At 43.2% G+C, this 20,911-nt stretch overlaps 1 long non-coding RNA gene across 1 annotated transcript in view; it reads left to right on the top strand.

Annotated features, from left to right (window-relative positions):
• Positions 1-20,911, top strand: part of LOC146868423 (uncharacterized) — a 243,932-nt gene continuing 223,021 nt past the window's right edge. Inside the window, exon 1 of the long non-coding RNA XR_014966212.1 lies at positions 1-95. This is a non-coding gene — a long non-coding RNA (uncharacterized LOC146868423). The remainder of the gene's footprint in view (positions 96-20,911) is intronic.

The following is a 20,911-nucleotide window of genomic DNA, read 5'->3' as shown; positions in this document are numbered from 1 at the left end:
TGCCGGTTATGGAGCATTGAAGGGAGTTAACAAACCGGAGTCCTTAGAATCACCCCGATCCGGTCCTTCGCTGGAACTGCAGTTTCACTACAGCGGTAACGCGCTGGCGCGCAGTAGAAGGGTTGAGGCTCTTCATTTTAATTGGAGCTCATATCGCTAACCCGTTACCCTTCATTGATTCCCAAAACTCCCGTGGTGGGCACTAGGGGCTTGTTGTTAGGCGTTGGGTCATCTGCCTCTCCTTATAGCTGCTGCACTGCACCTCCCTCCTATTTTCGCTGTGTACCATGAGGAATTGCGGTATTAGTTATACTTGTTGTTGACCAGATATTCTTCTCTACTATGTTACTTATTCTGACTAGAAGTCTCAAATAGATGTTAGAGTCCCATATGGTTGTGGCATGAACAACCTACATTAGAGTATATGAGTGGACGTTACTGGTTGTGCATGAACAACCTACATTAGAGTATATGAGTGGACGTTACTGGTTGTGCTTTTAACAACCATTGGAGTTTAGTCCTTTCACGTGTCAGTCTCTGCCAACGCTTGCTTCATGAGGGTAAGAAGTGTCGAGACACATTCTATACAATTGTTTACTGTTCATAGGGTGTGTTCATAGGGTGTGTATACTTACCTTATTGTTCTTTTATATATAGGAGCACCACACTGGTCATTTAAGTTGTTATCACCCTATGTTCGGATATCCGAGGAAGAGGGGAGAATCACAGGTAGAACCTGGGACACTTGTTGAGTTATTTTTTAGTCTGCCTGTTAAACTGTCTGTCTGCTAAAGTGACCTTTTGTTTGCAGGACTTCAATCGGATCTCAGTGGGCTCTCGAGGTGCTGGATGTACGCTGACCCTGCCTTGTTTCTCTTTCCCTTATCTCCCCTCTTCCCCCCATCCACTTATTCTGCTTTGACCTGGTTGGGCGGACTAGTGGTGGAGGGACGTGGGGAATAGTCTTCTGTTTCCTGCTTCCTGGCCCCGCAGAGACCTCAGGTGAGCCTGACAGTTGTGCCTGCACAGAAAAAAACAAAAGAAAATCCAAAATTTACAGTGAATTACAAAACAAGGAAAGGAAGAGAAGGTGGTGTTGGAGAACACTTAATGTGGAAATATATCAAATTGATAAAGGGCATTTCACTAGTTGAACTAAGAAAACATGCATACCCTTGACATCTGCCACCCCGCAGCACACGCCCTGCGCAGAGACTAAACTGAATGCACCAAACCCAGCTCGCCATGGCTGATGATGCCAACGCCACAGCCCAGCAGGGCCTACAACGTGGGCAGTCGACCCCACAACACGCACTTGTAGGTGTACTGCAACCATTCAGTGAGCTTGACAATCCAGCCACTGCATCACCACGCTGGAAGACATGGGTTGGAAGGCTGAAAAATTCATTTGTAGCAACCTGCAAAACTAATGGGGGCTATCAAATGCCCCCTCCTGCTTCACTATGCAGGCAAAAAAATCTAAAAACTATTCGAACACCCACCAAACACAGGTGCAGCCAATGACCATGACGCTGCCATACATGCACTCAATGAGCACTTCAATCCACAACTGAACCCAGATTTTGAACACTGCAAACTTCACCAAGTCTGGCAGTGAGAAGGGGAGTCCATAGACACATTCTGTGCATGTCTACGCACACTTGTCAGCGCGTATAGCGCTGATGAAAATCCCAAAGAGAAAAGGACGCAAATTATTCAAGGCTGTAGGAATAAGAAAACACAAAAAATGAGAGAGGCATTGTTATAAAGGAAAAGAATTGTCGGGTTCAAATCCTACAGATGATGTAGGATGGCGATGCCAGAAATGGCCAGTCTTTCAACTAGATGATTTTGTAGATTCTTTAATTCATAATTTAATACACAACAGCCAACGCGTTTCACCCTTGCGGGCTTCTTCAGGGCTGCAATTAACAATACAGACATAATCAACAGAATATACTAATTTAAAAAGTGATTTCAGAATATTGTTTACATAAATATAAATCACAGAGCAAAATTATGACTATGATAAAATAACTATATATAAAGTGCAAATGTGCAGCACGACCAAGACAGCATCATTAGTGCAAGAGTCAAGCATTGTGTCCATCAAAATATATACATTTTGGTTTATATACACTGATTTGTTAAGCAGGAATACCACCACACTGGGGGACATTGTTTATTTGTTTATTTAAAAAGGTAATGTTTGCATGTCACACGGCACATTTTGAACATGCATGTTACGGCCACTTAGGATCAAGAAATGGCTAGCCAAGGAAGGAAAAAACAGAAGAAGTAGAATGAAAAATTACTCCTTATATACCAAAGGTTCAGGCACACTTTATGAAACAGGAGGAGAAAGAGAAAGAAAGAAGAATGTGACTATGTAATAAGAGAAACGAAAACTTGGATGCTATGAATTTAAAAAAGAAGAGAAAGAGACCCAAAGCAAAAAACAGGAAGACAAATGGAATAAAATAAATCCGACAATCAACTAAATTAAATCCAACCACAATAGATGCACAGACACTCTATCTTTACTCAGTCAAAGGTAGCACTGATAGATCGTATTTAAGTCAGACAGTCTATAACCCACCAAGTAAGTTGTTCACACCGTCGAAGAAGGTGTCCAAAAAGTGAAGGACGAAATTGGTCGGCACTTTTTTAAGTGTTAAATTTCGGTCGTAGAGTCTAAAAGAAGCATGGCACAGAACCAATAAGGGTTTGAGTACCAAATGCGAAAACATGAGTCAAGCGTGCACTAACTCTCGTCAAGAAAATAAAAAACACAATAAACCTGAAAAAGTATTTCCAATGTATAATGATCCATAATGACTAATCCCATTGAGGGACTTGGGTGGATTGCGCGCTCAATCGCCAGCCTGTAGTCAAAGTGAATACGCACAGTTACACAGAAAACAAAAACAACTTAAGCTTAAAACAATCCGTTGTAGACAAAGACTAACCAAACTAGTCCACTCCCGGTTGGGGTTTCTGGTCACAAATAGTTTGTCGCGTCTAACCTCAAACATGCCCTGCAGATCAACAAATTGGTTCACAAAACAGTAATATTGTAGACACGCTGCGCCATTTAGCGTTTTGAAATAACAGCCGGGGGACATCAGTTCATCTCACTAACTGTCTACACATCAGTAATGATGTAGCTACGTGCGTCATATTTAAAGCCCATTACTCAATCTCATTTTGGTGGTGCTAAATTGTAGAGCACCAGGAAGCACAATTGAATCACAGGTAAAACACTAACAATTAAAGTTCCCATTGCGCAGAGTAAAAACGCCCAAGTACGTCCTAATTTAACATTACCTCTTCACGCGGCCATAGGGGAGACTCGTGTCACGTCCAGAGTTACAGGAATATTCCTAGCCAAGCACACTCGAGTTTAAATAGCCAGGTAAATTAAACAACTCGGATCAGCTGTGATATCAGTAGGCGAAAAAGTAAAAACTAGACTACCGACCCTGGCATCCATGTTGCATTTCCCAACGTTTAAATGGCACGTCCATTTCGAAGCATGACTCTTTCCCAATTTGTAGACAAAAGTGTCTAATGGTAATGTCAATTGTCCGACTGTCACTTCATAGTTTCCATAAAATACTAAATATAGTTTTTAAACACTCAACCATTTCAAAAACCATTTCATTTTCAAATTAACCTACTCTTGCCAAAACAAAGAAATGAAAGGACTCAAACCATGCGAGTACATATACTGATAACCCCTGCTCAATAAACTGTGCTACCTGATTCCTATTGAGATGGTTAGAGCTCATGGCCTGCTATTCTACGTGTAAATCCTATTCTTAATCTAGAGACCAATACAAAAAAAAATGTCCAACAAATTCCACAAAAGAAGCCACTATCCCAAAAATTGTGATATGAAAAACAGGAACATTTTAGATATCGAGGGGACGGAGGGACTCAAACCCTGTCAATGGGTACATTAATCAGCCCTGCTCAATGTGCTGTGCTACCCTGGCCCCACTGACTGAACACTCTTTCAAGGCCTATTTCATAGCATGTACGGGCAGTTATGCTGGTCGGACAAGATTAAATTATCAATATGGTAATTCTACGCGTAATGCCTATTCTTTATCCAAACATCGATACAGAAAAAATGTCCAAAAAGTTCCACAGTACAAGCCACTGTCCTGAAATTTTTGAAATAATAAAAGGGACATTTTTGAAAACAGGGGGATGGAGGGACTCAAACCCTGCCAATGTGTGCATTGATCAGCCCCGCTCAACGATAAAACCATCAATATGAAATTCATACACCACACTAGAAATCCAACTCAGGCCCTTTAGGCAAGTAAGTACTCATGAATATCTACATGTTCCCTGAATAAACGAGTTGGATCCATATTATTCATATATCCAACCAAAGCTGATCGTTCTTAGTTACATATGATGATACAAGAGGAGGCACCACATTATTACAGGTGAAGGAAGAAATAAGACCTTACTTTAGGCTCACCATTTCTTGATGTACAGAGAGTGGCACTAAGATTTAAGCAAAATAATGTTTAAACTTTACAGAATACGTTGGAAAAGACACGATCCTCATACGCTGTTACTACCATGAATAGATGTCTAATGCTTTAATTAATGGCGTCAAAGAAAATAATGCATCTCCGTGTCTAAATTCAGGCTCTCGGTTATGGATCTCAACCTTCAAATCCATCTCGCTTCAAGTTGGCGTAGGCATAGTTCCCTATCGCCACCCCTCTCCATAGGGGGTACATGGTCAATAGCGTGAAATTTAAAATTGGATCTGTTTCTTGTTGGACTACAATCATGTGACACCAGTGCATATGTTACATCACCATTTAGACATGCTCTCCAATGTTCTTGAATGCGTGTGTTTAAGGCCGTACAGTACTCCCTACATAGATTTTGTCACCCATGCACACAATCACATAGATTATGAATCGTGTTAGACAGTTAATAAAATGCCTGATGGTATAGCATCTGTCAGTGTTGTATTTAAAGATTTTTGTGGTTTGTCGCTGGTTGCATATGTTTCACCCACCACAGGGGAAAACCCTAATGGGAGTGCAAGCCACATCTCCCGTACCTCTTTACTGGGTCGTGTGTAACTGGGGCAAATCGCCTATTTGAAGATCCTACATCTTCTGTATACGACACTTGGCTTATCCTGCACAAGATGACCTACCCCAGGTACACCCTTCAGCAAATGCCAGTGTTTCCTGAGAATTTTAAATACATCTTGATTTAGAGCGGAGTTTGTAGTGATGAATGACAAGCGTTCCTTGTTTGTCCTCCTTTTTGGTACCAGTGTTTCTGCACATTCCAATCGGTTGGGTCTCTCCAGTGCTTGAGAGAGAACAGGATCCCTGTACCCCCTACGTTTGAGGCGTTGTACTAACTCTTGGCTGTGGTTCTTATACTGCATATCTTCACTGCAATTTCTCTTTAGGCGCACTAACTTTCCATAGGGAATGGCTTTCTTCGTACTCGAGGGATGCAAGCTTTTGAAGTGGAGTACGCTGTTAACTGCTGTCTCTTATCTATAAAGAGTATTTTCCAAGGTGTTATTCTGCACATATAGGGAAAGGTCCAAGAATTGGATCCTAGACCTAGACATAGTCATTGTGAATCTCACATTTAAGGAATTGTTGTTAAGATAGGAAAAGTGTGATTTAAAAGTCTCCTCTGATCCTAACCATATGATGAAAATGTCATCAATAAAGTGCCCCCAAAAGTTGATGTACTCAGTCCATGGTGCTGCTGCCTGTCCCCATACATATACCAATTCCACCCACCCCATAAACAAGTTGGCATACGAGGGGGCAAATTTGGACCCCATTGCAGTCCCCTGTAGTTGTTTAAACCAAGTGTCGTCGTACAGAAAAAAGTGCAGACCAATTTGGGCCATCACTTTTTGGACACCTTCTTCGACGGTGTGAACAACTTACTTGGTGGGTAATAGACTGTCTGACTTAAATACGATCTATGAGTGGTACCTTTGACTGAGTAAAGATCCATTTGTCTTCCTGTTTTTGCTTTGGGTCGCTTTCTCTTCTTTTTTAAATTCATAGCATCCAAGTTTTCTTTTCTGTTGTTAAATTTTCACATTCTTCTTTCTTTCTCTTTCTCCTCCTGTTTCGTAAAGTTTGCTTGAACCTTTGGTATACAATGAGTATTTTTTCATTCTACTTCTTCCGTTTTTTCCTTCCTTGGTTAGCCATTTCTTGATCTTAAGTGGCCGTAACATGCATGTACAAAATGTGCTGTGTGACATGCAAACATTACCTTTTTGAAGAAACAAATAAACAATGTCCCCCAGTGTGCTGGTATTCCTGCTTAACAAATCAGTATATATAAATTGTGTACCCAAAATGTATATATTTTAATGGACACAATTCTTGACTCTTGCGCTAATGATGTTGTCTTGGTCGTGCTGCACATTTGCACTTTATATATGGTTATGTTTATCATAGTCATAATTTTGCTCTGTGATTTATATTTATGTAAACAATATTCTGAAATTACTTTTTCAATTAGTATGTTCTGTTGATTATGTCTGTATTGTTAATTGCAGCCCTGAAGAAGCCGTCAAGGGTGAAACGCGTTGGCTGTTGTGTATTTAATTATGAATAAAAGAATCTACAAAATCATCTAGTTGAAAGACTGGCCATTTCTGTCATCACCATCCTCCATCATCTGTGGGATTTGAACCCAACACATTTTTTCCTTTATAACAATGCTTCACTCATGTTTTGTGTTTTCTTGTTGTATTTGAAACCTTAGTTGGTGGCAGGTTTTGGGAGGTGGGCATTGATCGTTAGCTATCATTCGAAGCATCTTTTGAATTGTTTTTAACAAACACTGGTAGTTGGTGCAGCATCATATACCCTGCCACCGTGCTTGCAGGTAGTAGATCTGTAGGAATAAGACTCTTAGAGGACTCATCCTGAGGCAGCCCAACATCAACCTCAATGACATCCTCATTATGGCCCGATCTCATGATTTCTCTGCACCACGAGCAGCTGAGATGGACGTCGTCATCACACAGCAGCCCGAAAGACCCCCCACAGTGAAGATAGTACGTGCAAATGCAATCCACACAAAAGGGCAGAGGAACAAACCCATGGCACAATCCACCCCTCAGCAAAGACACTGCTGCAGGTACTGTGGGCGTGGCAAGCACCCCCTGGAAGAATGCCCGGCACAGGACAGCACATGCTCGAACTATGGTAAACTAAACCACTGTGCAACCTTGTGCTGAAGAGGGCCCAAGGATGCGAAGCAAGAGGCAGGCAAACCCGTATCAAGGCCATACGGCAACCAATGCAGGAAGACGCCGAATCACAGAGCACCACTAAGTCATCGCAACGACACTGACATTGACTGGAAGATTCATCACCGGATGATGAAGAGGAAGCCTTCCTCATCTGCTACACCAGTGATCTGAAACGTCATAGGCGGCCACAACCCACATGCATGGTCAGTTAGTCAGTCACAATAATTTTATTACACCATTAAAAAACTGCTTAAAAAGTATACTACAAAATTCAATCAATAATATTGAAAACATTGTAAAAATTTAAAAGGATACAAATGCATAAAACCATTGAAATCATGCAGAGTAATAAAATTGAATCATATCATAATTCAAGCAATTCATTGGCGTATTTTAGCATCACTCTTATTGCTCTATATGTGCACCCAGCCTATAAAGTTAATCTTCTCTTTTTAATAGCAGACAAAAGGAAAGAGGCTACACAAACAGACAAAGGAATTAGGTAAAAGTGAAAGATTGTCTGAAATTAAGTTTGCACCTAAGCAGTAGAATATGTTTTTTCCTTTCTTCCCTATATAAGTTACAGAAAAATAAAAAATGGAGATCAGTCTGAGAGGATTGTCCATCACATGGGTAAGATGACAAGGTCTCAATAGTATATGTTTTGGCAGGATAGCCTAGCATTAAAGGGGCATATTTCAGTCGGAATCGCAACAGTAGATATCTATTTCGGCGGTTAGAAACAAATGTCAGATATGAAGGTACAGTATATTGTATACTAGGTGTTAAAGAATATTGTTTGACAGTGACCTTATTACAGTTGCTCTACCACCTATCTCTGCCCAGTCTATTCAGTAATCATCGGCCTTTCAGTTCTTTCCTTGAAGTTGTCAAACATAAGATAGGTTCTTTAAACAATTTTCTGAGGCCACTTACTTCCAAGTTGGACTCAATATATTTTAGCCATCGTATTGTAGATACCCCATCTAATTTCAGGCAGTCTTTTAGTATATCTCTAGTTAGATTTTATGTTTCTTTCCTCTTGATTGAATGCCACCATTTTATTGTGGCATTCAATCAAGTTACAGGGATTCAATCTGTTGCAGGGAGTCTGCACATATACAGAACTATGCACAGGAAAACGGGACGACAGTGAATAGGGTGTACCAACCTACCACATTAGTACCCAAAATCCCAAACCGACTAGCTATAGTGTCTCATTTGTTCTCTGACTACAGTGAAGCTACCAATGATTAGACAACCCAGAACACATCACTCCCTCTTGGGAATCGCAGGAGCCAGACAACTGTTTCGCTCGCTCACTCACTCATGCTTGTCCACAATGCGAATAATCAGAGACGCAGTATAGTTTAAAATGTTTATTTTAACCAAAGCGCGCTATGGTACAGTACACGTGCCGTTACTAGCAGCATAATGCATAAACACAATATAGTCAGCATTGTCACAATTCCATAGAATACAAACGGGGATATCATTTTATAAAGACAGTGGAAAAAGAACTAAAAGACCTAACCACCCTCCCCGTTGTAAGACATAGTTTATTATAAAAAAGAAGACCTCTGGGCTTTGTCAGCAGACCCCATACCTCAAAGCCTAGATGAAAGGTTCACATCACAGGACAAGCATAGCTCTTCTTTCTAAAAAGGTATCTTTCCAAGTGAGTCAACACATGTTTAGCTTGCAATATTAAAGCACACGATTTCCAGTAGTGCAGCTGTGGGTAGTATCTTATGTCTAGGTGCGAGGGACTGACCAGAACAGAATAACAAGGGGCATTGTTGATTGTCCGTGTACATCGTGTGTAGACTAAACCTCAGAGCACAGCAGAGAACGCAAATAGCGGACAGTTCTCATGTGAAAGGGGCACAAACAGAGTCTTGCAAAATATATGCCTGCAGTGTCGTGCGCAAAAGCAGCCTAATGGCAGCGAAGCTCATGCTAACTTAGCAAATGTTGACAATGGACCCATAAGCTTTACCACACCCTCTTTCTGGTAAGTCCATTGTATGTAGGCATATGACGAAAACAGAGTTCAAAAAGGCGTGAGCAGATATTAATAGGCGTGTCTATAAAGTTGGAAAAAATCAAAGACGTGAGTATATAAAGAGAAAAAAAAACAATTTCAGGAAGAAGAGAAAAAAATATATAGTCGAAAAAGGCATGCGAAACCTAAATGATGCCTGCTGGCCATTTATGCGGTTAATCCATCAGAGTGTAGGAGCAGAAGAATGCAGTAGAAAAAAGAGATGGCATCCAATTTAGCAAGGTGAATGAACAAGAGTGTTCTGCATAGTCCGGTGCCTCCATTAGTATCGCTGGACAACTTGGGTGATATTCAATATAACTCTGAAGTAGGAGATTCTGTGCAGCCTCACAGATATCCCATTGAGCCAAAATTCTAGGTGCAGCCGCACGGGCCATTAAGCCAATCCCAGACCAGTCCTACTCATGAGCCACTAAGGGGCCTATTAGCTGGTCGAAATCCGGGTCCGGACATTACGTATTGGAAAGGCATAAATCCAACGCCCATGTGAACTGACATCTTAAGCATGAAAAGACTGGTTGCATGCAAGTGAAATACTCAAAACAGAAGGACACACTGAGTGTTGCCAGTGGTAATGTACTGAAGCATCCATGCATGTGGTCACTGAGCAATTGGAGCCGGCCCGGTCGGTGCAGTACCACAAGAGGAGCAGCCATTGCGCAGCAGGCACAGCAGAAGCAGGATTCCAGCGACTAACGCCAATATTAAGGGAAACCCACTGAAGATGCTGGAAAAGATAGAATGCATGAATGCAGGTATTACACCAAATGTAGTCTGAAAAGAAGTCACAAGGCCAAAGCCGACAGCTTTAAAAAAATGTGCCAGGCCTTGAGTAGTCGACACATTAAATATGTGATTGATGAGCTCCCCAAAATGTAGTGGGAGGATAGTGTTTAGAAGCATTTGAACTTCAGTAGCAGCGCTAGCCACCTGCAGGTTGAAGGTTTCTCGTGTGGAAGTAGGGGGTACTTCTTGTTGGGTTAAAAGCGCCTTTAATCTGCTCAACTTGTTGAAATCTGCTTCAAAAGTTGGTATTGAAGGCCAAACAGAACTATCAAGCGGCCCACGGGGGGAGGAAAAAGCACATTATTGCAATAAACTACGCGTTGTGAAACCGTTACAATGTAAGGTATGCCAGCAAGCAAGCCGCAGCATTCTTGGTTATTTTAAATAAGATAACTACCGTTAGTAAGCAGAGTGAATGTGGGAATTAATACGGGAACTGGGTTACTTTTTAAAACACAAGCGAGGTTCGGAGCCGACATGTTACATGCTCTATGCAACTTTATGTTTTTGCATACTAGGGAATGACCTTCTGTGGAATCACAGTAAGAAATACTTCCGTATTTTCCCTTAAACATCGATAGGTAAATGTAAATGTTGTAGACTTGTAAAGCGCACAGCTGCCCAGCAACGGGGCGTCGCGGCGCTGTAGACCGCTGGGGAACCCGTCCTGGCTATCCCTGTGAGATGGTCCCTTTCTGGGTATCTCCAAGGTGAAACCAGGCATCCCCGGCGTCTGTGGGGGGCTGTTGTAGAGATGAGGCAAGCTTAATGCCCAGAGTTGCCGAGTGTGTTCCTGGTTAGAGTAGGTACTGAGGTGAGAATTATCGAGTCCGTTTTGACCCTGGTCCACGACCCTGCCGCGTCGGGAATTGAACCCTGGTCCCTGGCCGATTCTCTGCTTATGGGTCTGCCGCCTCTAACCAGTGAGCCACACCTCTCCACGAAGGTGAAAGGCAAAGACCACAGTTCATGCAGAAAAGCGTTGCCAGGGGGTTCGAAGTGGCCTAAAGGGTAATGTTTCATACAAGAACTGAATTGAAACAGTGAGAAATGCAAAGATATAACCCCATTGATTAGGCAAACAGTAGAGTCGGTTTCTGCGAAAGAGAAAAGTAAAGGATCTATTTTTTCAATGTGCAGAAGAGTGTAGATAGCATACTTCATGCACATAAATTGCTGTTTGTCTGTTAAATTAAACGGTAAAAACAAAACAGTTGCATTAAAATAATCCCACTGTACTTTTCCAATTTTCAGAGTTTGCAAAGTCCATGCAAATTTCATTACAGAACTCAATTGATTCTGACCATGATATAACAGAGCAAAACCAAAGGGGATGATGGACGGAGTGTTGAACATTGCAAGCACTACCCCCCAGTCAACTGATCTGGGTTTAATCCATCATCATTCTTTAGCTCACTCCGCCACCCCAGTTCAGACATGGCCATATGCAAATCAGACTGACCCTGTGCATCATGGGAACAGTCCAGCCCGAACTGCCAAGTCATGTCTTCCCTTGACTGGAAACAAAGCAAAACCAAAGGGGATGATGGACGGAGTGTTGAACATTGCAAGCACCAGGCGTGGGGGTGAGTGCTTGCATTGTTCAACACTCCGTCCATCATCCCCTTTGGTTTTGCTTTGTTCGCCCTAAGTTGACAGGGTATGCCCAGATGTGAGTCCCTTGCTCACTTTGCCACTGGATTCAAGCTAGCCTGGCTGATGATGGCTGATTAGCCAGAAATCGGTCCCAGGATGATTGTTTCCGGTCCAGGGAAGAACTGGCTCGGCAGTTCAGGCTGGACTGTTCCCATGAGGCACAGGGTCGGACTGATTTGCATATGGCCATGTCTGAACTGGGGTGGCAGAGTGAGCTAAAGAATGATGATGGATTAAACCCAGATCAGTTGACTGGGGGTGAGTGTTTGCAATGTTCAACACTCTGTCCATCATCCCCTTTGGTTTTGCTTTGTTCGCCCTAAGTTGGCAGGGTATGCCCAGACGTGGGTCCCTTGCTCACTTTGCCACTGGATTCAAGCTAGCCTGGCTGATGACGGCTCACTAGCCAGAAACCGGTCCCAGGATGCTTATTTCCGTTCCAGGGAAGACATGGCTTGGAAGTTCGGGCTGGACTGTTCGCATGGGGCACAGAGTCTGACTGATTTGCATATGGCCATGTCTGAACTGGGGTGGCGGAGTGAGCTAAAGAATGATGATGGATTAAACCCAGATCAGTTGACTGGGGGTGAGTGTTTGCAATGTTCAACACTCCGTCCCTCATCCCCTTTGGTTTTGCTTTGTTCGCCCTAAGTTGGCAGGGTATGCCCAGACGTGGGTCCCTTGCTCACTTTGCCACTGGATTCAAGCTAGCCTGGCTGATGACGGCTGACTAGCCAGAAACCAGTCCCAGGATGCTTGTTTCCATTCCAGGGAAGACATGGCTTGGCAGTTCGGGCTGGACTATTCCCATGAGGCACAGGGTCGGACTGATTTGCATATGGCCATGTCTGAACTGGGGTGGCGAAGTGAGCTAAAGAATGATGATGGATTAAACCCAGATCAGTTGACTGGGGGAGAGTGCTTGCATTGTTCAACACTCCGTCCATCATCCTCTTTGGTTTTCCTTTGTTCGCCCTAAGTTGGCAGGGTATGCCCAGATGTGCGTCCCTGGCTCAACTTTGACACTGAATTCAAGCTAGCCTGGCTGATGATGGCTGATTAGCCAGAAACCGGTCCCAGGATACTTGTTTCCAGTGCAGGGAAAACATGGCTTGGCAGTTCGGGCTTTACTGTTCCCATGAGGCACAGGGTCGGACTGATTTGCATATGGCCATGTCTGAACTGGGGTGGCGTAGTGAGCTAAAGAGTGATGATGGATTAAACCCAGATCAGTTGACTGGGGTGAGTGCTTGCATTGTTCAACACTCCGTCCATCATCCCCTTTGGTTTTGCTTTGTTCGCCCTAAGTTGACAGGGTATGCCCAGATGTGGGTCCCTTGCTCACTTTGCCACTGGATTCAAGCTAGCCTGGCTGATGACGGCTGATTAGCCAGAAACCGGTCCCAGTATGCTTGTTTCCATTCCAGGGAAGACATGGCTTGGAAGTTCGGGCTGGACTGTTCGCATGAGACACAGGGTCGGACTGACTTGCATATGGCCATGTCTGAACTGGGGTGGCGGAGTGAGCTAAAGAATGATGATGGATTAAACCCAGATCAGTTGACTGGGGGTGAGTGCTTGCATTGTTCAACACTCCGTCCATCATCCCCTTTGGTTTTGCTTTGCTTGCCCTAAGTTGGCAGGGTATGCCCAGACGTGGGTCGCTTGCTCACTTTGCCACTGGATTCAAGCTAGCCTGGCTGATGACGGCTGATTAGCCAGAAACCGGTCCCAGGAAGCTTGTTTCCGGTCCAGGCTTGGCAGTTCGGGCTGGACTGTTCCCATGAGGCACAGGGTCGGACTGATTTCATTACAAGAACGGAGGCTACATTATACATTAGGCAGATCTTTTAATGCAGTCTCTAAGCAGCCGCATACATCACAATAAGAAGGTTCCGTAAAAGAACTTTGAAAATAAATAAAGGGCATGAGCCAACATAAATCTGCCTCTTTTAAATGCCTCTCTGAGCAGATAAGTGTCTTCATTTATACTTCCTATAATACTTTGATTAATCTTCTTTTTCCATTTATGGATGATTTGAGCTAATTTATGGATGATCTGGGCTAACCCCCCCTTTATTTTTCCCTGCTCCCTGCCTCCACACAGATTTCCAATTTATGGAAATCCCCTTCTTTCCTTCCCCCCGGTTGTTTACCGTATTGTTTATTTATACTCTATTTGTCTATATTTGATGGTTTTTTTTAAACTGCTTCCCTCTACAGCATCGGTAAGTATTGTTCCAATTTCACTTATTTATAACCTTTTTTCTTTTAGGCCTCACCTTAAACTCCTGTGCGAGCCACCTTTCATCCTTCGGGATTTATTCCCGTTTTTCATGCGCTTATTAAGGCTCTCTCAAGTTTTATGCTGCCGATGCACACCGCGGCTCGAGCGCGGTTGTGTAACGCTCCTTACTTAGAGGAATGAACCTTGGCAACCGAGACGTGACGCACTCGCGTTGCCAAGGTCCTTTCTTCTTCTTTATTCTTTTCTCCGGCCTCGTACTAGATCGAGACACCGGTTCCTATGGCAACCAGCAGCAGCAGCTGATCGCGTTAGTAAACGAATGTCAGTTACTCGTTCGAATCCGCGATCAGCTGCTGCCTCCTTTTCTAACCCCAAGTCAACTATTTTTTCTAACTTCTACATAAAAAAAGATACTCTGCCTTCACTACTATCCATAGCCCTTTTAAGCTGCTCTTGTCCGCTTTGTCCCTGCCTTTACTGAATCGCATACCCATAGCGCTTAATAATCTGCTCTTGCCTGATCTCTCCCTGATTTTACTACAGCGCATAGTGCTTTTTAAGCTGATCTCCTCTGCTTACAGCGCATAACAGTTTATATTTTTCAGTTTAATTCCCTTTATTTTTTCTTCTATCTGCACCATGTCTGACTCAGAGTCAGATGACGCTTCTGCCACTACAGCGAATTTGGAGAATGAGACCTTTAAGAAGCTTTTACATAATGAAATGCAAAGCTGTATGCTCGATACTCTAAAAAAGGTCATGTCCTCAAAAAGATCCCTACCCTCTGAGGAGGAAAAGTTCACTGAAACTCTTAATGTTGAGACTTCTAATGTAAGGGGTAAAAGATCGAAGAAAAATAAAAACTTAGAATATTTAACCCCTAAGGGCACTATGGGAGGTCCTAGCACTTCACTGAATCCGGGAGGTCTCAGCACCTAAACTACAAATGGAGGTCTTTGCACCTCGAACTCCCTGGGTGTCCCTCGCGGCACAACATATTCGGGTGTCCCTCGCGGCACACAATATCCGGGTGTCCTTGGCGGCACAAATTATCTAAGTGCTCATGAACTTACGGGAGACAATGGGCCCGATTCACAGAATTAACTTAAGACAAAATCCTAAACTTACTACTTTTGGTATTCACAGAATGCACTTACTACTTTTGGTATTCACAGAATGCACTTACTACTTTTGGTATTCACAGAATGGATTTATGACTACTAACTTTACGTCTGCACTCAGGACGGAAATTCCGGCCCGGAGGCGGAGCTTCCGGCCCAGAGGTGGGGATTCCGGCCAGTGGCGGATATTTAGCCATGGCCGAAATCTCCACCTCTGAGCCGGAAGCTCTGCCTCTGGGCCGGAAGCCCCGCCGCCGGGCCGGAATTTCCGGCCCGAGTGCAGACGTAAAGTTAGTAGTCGTAAATCCATTCTGTGAATACCAAAAGTAGCAAGTGCATTCGGTGAATACCAAAAGTAGTAAGTGCATTCTGTGAATACCAAAAGTAGTAAGTTTAGGATTTTGTCTTAAGTTAATTCTGTGAATCGGGCCCAATGAATTTAATGATGATGATAATTCGTCTGGTACCCCAGATGAATATATCCTTGATTTGGATGAGGACGATGATCAAGACCTTTTTAACCTTCATCCTCAAATGATAGCATTCTCGACCCCCTGGGAGAAGAGATGTTCTCTCCCCTGAACCTTAAGCACCCCAGGAGCTCTGAGTGGTGGCCTAAAGACCATGTGGCAACATTTATCAATAAGTGGTTAAGATACCCATTGGAGCGTAATAATCGTAATATCCTCAAAGCTGAGTGCTCCAGGCTTCCATTGATGACAAAGCATGCCAAACACCAAATTTAGACCCAGAGTTGATCAAATTTCTTTTAAACTTGGTCGAGATCCACTTAAAGGCATGGAAAGGTCCCTTAAGGGGTGTCAAGATCATCTCCTAGACGTCCTAGTTCCACTAGCCAGGATTATCGACGCAGCTGAGGAGAGCCATATTAATGGCACTCCCCTAATACAAACTTGATCAGGGGCTGGAGCCAGAGGGCTCTAATCCTACTTGGCAATGTTAATGCTAGCTTAAATGCAGAGAGACAGAGAGTTGTCTTAACCAAAATAAACCCGAAACTCTCTTACATGGCTGACAAAGAGACCTCTCAGAACCCTAAGGGCCTTCTCTTCGGAGAAGATCTCATAAAGTCTCTTGGCAAATACGTCACAACTTTTACGGCCTTGGATAAAGCCCAACAGAACATGCGCAAGGTCTTTGTTAATAACCTTTTTGGCCGGGCCGGAAGAAGGGGCCTCTCTTCCGGTCGATTTAACCAAAGGCCCTCCTCAAGATATCGCGGTTTCGGAAGAGGTTTTCAGCAATTCAACAGATCACAGTTCTATCCCCAGAGAGGGAGAGGCATACGCGCCAGAGGATTCAGATCCCATGGATCCTCTATCAATAACAACCCACCAAGTGAGTATTCTTCCCCTTCCTACCTCTCCTTCTTTCCCCCAAAAGGTGGGAGGGAGACTCAAATTCTTTTTTCAGAATTGGAAACTGATCACTCAAGATCCATGGGTTTTTAATACCGTCAGGGGTTTCAGAATAGACTTTACAGAACCCCCTACTCAAACCTCTCTTCCAGGGGTCTTTCCACTCCCTTCGGAACAACAGAAAATAATAGAGGAAGAGATCTCCTCCATGCTCCAAAAAGGAGCAATTATAGAAGTTTCTCTGGATGAACTCAGATTCCTAAGCACACTCTTCCTTGTAGAGAAAAAGGACAAGGGTTGGAGACGCATGATAAATTTAAGACATCTAAACACATTTTTGGTCTACAGACACTTCAAAATGGAGAGGATCCATCTTCTGAGAGATCTTCTTCTGGAAGGAGACTGGTTAGTAAAATTGGACCTGAAGGATGCTTATTTTACCATACTTATGGCCGAAATCCACCAACACTTTCTCTAGTTCCTCTGGAAGGAACGCTTATATCAATTCCAAGCCCTCCCGTTCGGTCTTTCTTCTGCCCCTTGGTGCTTTACCAAGGTTATGAGACCAATCGCCTCATACCTAAGGGAAAGGGGCATTCGTTTGATCATCTATCTAGACAACATTCTCATTATGTCACAAGAACTTTCCTAAATTTGTCAAGATCTCAAGACAGTTATGGATCTTCTAGAAAGCCTGGGCTTCATCATCAACAAGCAAAAGTCGTTCTTGACTCCTTCCAGGTCTCTGGAGTTTCTAGGCTTCACTGTAGATACCTCCAAATGTCTCCTCCTACTCCCTTCCAAGAAGATAGCCAAAATCAGGAAGGGAATTCGTCATGTCTTGAAGCAACAAGACTTTCCCCTGAGAGAACTGGCCAGACTACTCGGTCTCCTCTCCTCATCTATTCAAGCGATTTTTCCCGGTCCCCTAAATTATCGGGCTCTCCAAAGGGTGAAAGCGAGGGCCCTATGGTCCGGCCTTTGGTACGAAGATCGCGTCTCTCTAGACCGAGAAGCACAGTTGGAGCTGGCTTGGTGGCTCGAAAACTTGGACGCTTGGAATGGAAAAGCGATCTTTGGTTCAAAACCGGAATTTGTTTTAGAATCAGATGCCAGCCTCCATGGCTGGGGGGCTTGCCTTCTCGCTCAGAACACGGGTGGCGTCATGGTCTCTGGAAGAATCCTCTCAGCACATAAACTGCTTGGAACTCACAGCTGGTCTTTACCCCTTGATGAGCTTCAAGCACTCTCTCCAGTGCAGGTCAGTCCTCTTAAAGATGGACAACATGTCTGCAGTAGCCTATATAAATCGTCTGGGCGGCACCAAATCTGCGGATCTATCAAATTTGGCCCAAAAACTTTGGATGTTCTGTCTGGAACACAACATCGCTCTGAAAGCGGAATACCTTCCCGGATAATCGAACATCTCAGCGGACTGGAACTCCAGATTCCTCCTAGATCACAGCGATTGGAAACTCAACGTTTCCGTCTTCAGGTCTCTGGACAAAATTTGGGGACCTTTAGAAATAGACCTATTCGCGTGCAGACTAACATTTCAACTGGAAAAATACTTCAGCTGGATGCCCGATCCCGGAGCTCTAGCAGTGAACGCTTTTCTCCAATCTTGGAAGGATCTCAGTGCCTACGCCTTTCCCCCCTTTGCCATGATCCAAAGGGTTGTACAGAAAGTGAGACACGAACAATGCTCCCTTGTTCTAATATACCCCTTCTGGCCCTCTCAAGCTTCGTTCCACACCACTCTGGAGCTGGCTTGCAACCCCCCCTTTCTAATCCCTTCCCTAAAATATCTCCTAACAAACGTAGATGGCGGAATTCACCCCCTAATCCAGACAGGGAATTTGAACCTTCTTGCTTGGAAAGTGTCAGGAGATCCAATGAAGTCTCAGGCCTTTCGTCTACAGCTGCAACTCTCCTCAGAGAGTCATGGTCTCCAGGTACCCACTACAGATACAACAATATTTGGAGAAGTTGTGTTCGTTGGTGCCTGGAAAGGAACCTGGAGTCCCTTAAGGCACCTATTGTTGACATAGTTAATTGTCTTTGTGAACAATTTGATAGAGGTGTTAGCTATAGAACCATCAACTGCTATAGGTCAGGTATTGCTAGAGCAGAATTTTCTGTTGAAAATCTATTGGGTTTTTAAGCTCTGGTTTGTCTATTTGTCATAATTAAAATTATTAATCATTAATTACTAATTATTTGTTTTGTGTAAGTGTTTTTACTTATCAACATGTACGAATTAACAAGAGAGAACTACACGTGGGAACGCGTTTGTGTTGCTTACTAGATGATGTGCATGTTTTATTAAATAAACGTTGCTGAGTGCTGTTTATTTTAAAGCACAAAACGCTTTTGAATTAATGCTTTTCTGTGTTGCAAAGGCTAGATAATTACATAAACATAAGGGTATTAGTGGGGTTAACACTGTTTAATCACTATGCTGTGGTAACGTTGTTTTTGTCTCTTTCAATTAAGATGGTCTATTTTGGCCTAGAAAAACATGGCCGCCGTTTGCAGCCTGGCCTCGAGTGAGAGATTTGTGATGAGAGGGCCTTGCTGAATATGGTCGAGTCATCTGACCACAGTCTTCGCCTGGTTAAAACTTTCCGTGAGGACAGCAGCAGTTCTGGGCAAGTCTCCAGATGCATCTGAACAGCCTTGGAAGACAAAGGAGCCATAATGAATGAACTCTGAGCTCATCATGTTAGTTCCGAGGAAATGTGGATGCTGAAAGTTACTTTTTTATTTTTTGGTTCCTGTTCTGTCTTTTTATTTTTGTGATTTTCCTGAGCGGAGATTTTCCAAATGTAGCGATGCTACATCCTTTCCTTCTCGCTCTGCTCAGCGGTTCAGCGAACGTAAAGAACACTTTTTGTTGCTTTCTTTTGTTTAAAATACTATAAATATTGTTAGCCTAGAGAGGGTTTTTGCCACTTTGCCATTTTCTTCCCAAACCTGCGTTGGTGAGGATCTACGCTGTGAGGACGGCGACTCGGGAGACTTCTACTGAGAGACCTGTCCTGACCCATTCTGACATTTAGCTAGAATAGGTAATTATGAGAAAAATGATTTATTCTGATTGATTTACTTTGACTAATTTTAGATAAAGCATTATAATTTTGAATACGGTGTTGGTGATTATTTCTTGTCAATTATTGAGTACTCTATTTTGATTATTGTTGTATAGATTGTTTAGATCATGTTTCAGGACAGTTACAATAACTAGGTCTTATCGACCTCAGTGTAGATGCAGGGTGTTTAGGAGTTTTCTTTCCACAGGTTCAGTGCTGGTAGAGTATTTGAGCGTATGTTAGTGAAATGGGCCCTAGTGTATGATGAGTGTATGTGCGTGTAACTGAAAAATTACTCTATCCGTGGAAGTAGGGAGATTTTGTACACCCTGATCTGCATCAATTTCCTGGTAGCAGAGTTAGGATGGTTATTGATGATTGTCTTGATCTGATTAGATTGCTTGTACATTAGCTTATTGATTATTGATTATTGATTGATGTTGGTATATGTACTAATACTATATGTTGGAGTCGTCATGTTGAGTTATATGTAGTGCTTCTGGAACTTGGGAGCTAGTAGCAGTTCCGTAGTAGGGCAGAGGGAAGTATATGCTGCTCTCGGGAAAGACGGGATTGTAGGAAAAACGTGTGACAATTGAAGTTGCGCGTCACACTGTCTGGGTTCGGAATCAGTGACATTGTCGTATGTTACTATTAGAATATATTTCTGATATATAAGGAGTGCGTATGGTAGCGAAGGTTATCTGTGAAACTCTGGTCTTAAGTCCCAGGGATCCGTAAGGTTCACCGTTAAAGCTTATCGCGGGAGAAGTAATAGGTATTTTCTGAGCTTGTTTGAGGAACTGGGCAGAGGTAAGCTGCTTGGTTGATGTGTGCTATAATTCTGTAGAGGGACAGATTGTTCGCTGTTCTCGGGAAGCAGGATTCTGTGTGTATGTACTATATTTTTCTTGTATGAATGTGCGTGAATGTATGTATGGGCATTTAGTTGATTGTAAGACTCTTTGGACAAGTCCTAGAGGAAACAGTTAATGAATGCATGATAGAAGGGCAGAGTAGAGGGATGTGCTACTGTGTCAACGGGATTCTTGTGAAATAGATTTTCTTTACTATTCTGTGGTTAGCGAAGCAGACAATGGAGATGTTTATATGTTGTAACTAATAGATTTTGTAGAAATTTGACACGAAGTCTACTGAGAAGTTTTGTAAAGGAGGGGTAGACGAGTGACAGGAGACAGGAGACAGGCGACTGCAGCGACTGCTGACGTCAAACAGACCGCGCTCTGATTGGATATTGGATCAGAATAGTGTTCGCGCT

Source organism: Triturus cristatus, chromosome 1_2, assembly GCF_964204655.1.
Source record: "Triturus cristatus chromosome 1_2, aTriCri1.1, whole genome shotgun sequence".
Classification (NCBI taxonomy): Eukaryota; Metazoa; Chordata; class Amphibia; order Caudata; family Salamandridae; genus Triturus; species Triturus cristatus.
This window is presented reverse-complemented; position numbering and strand designations above follow the sequence as displayed.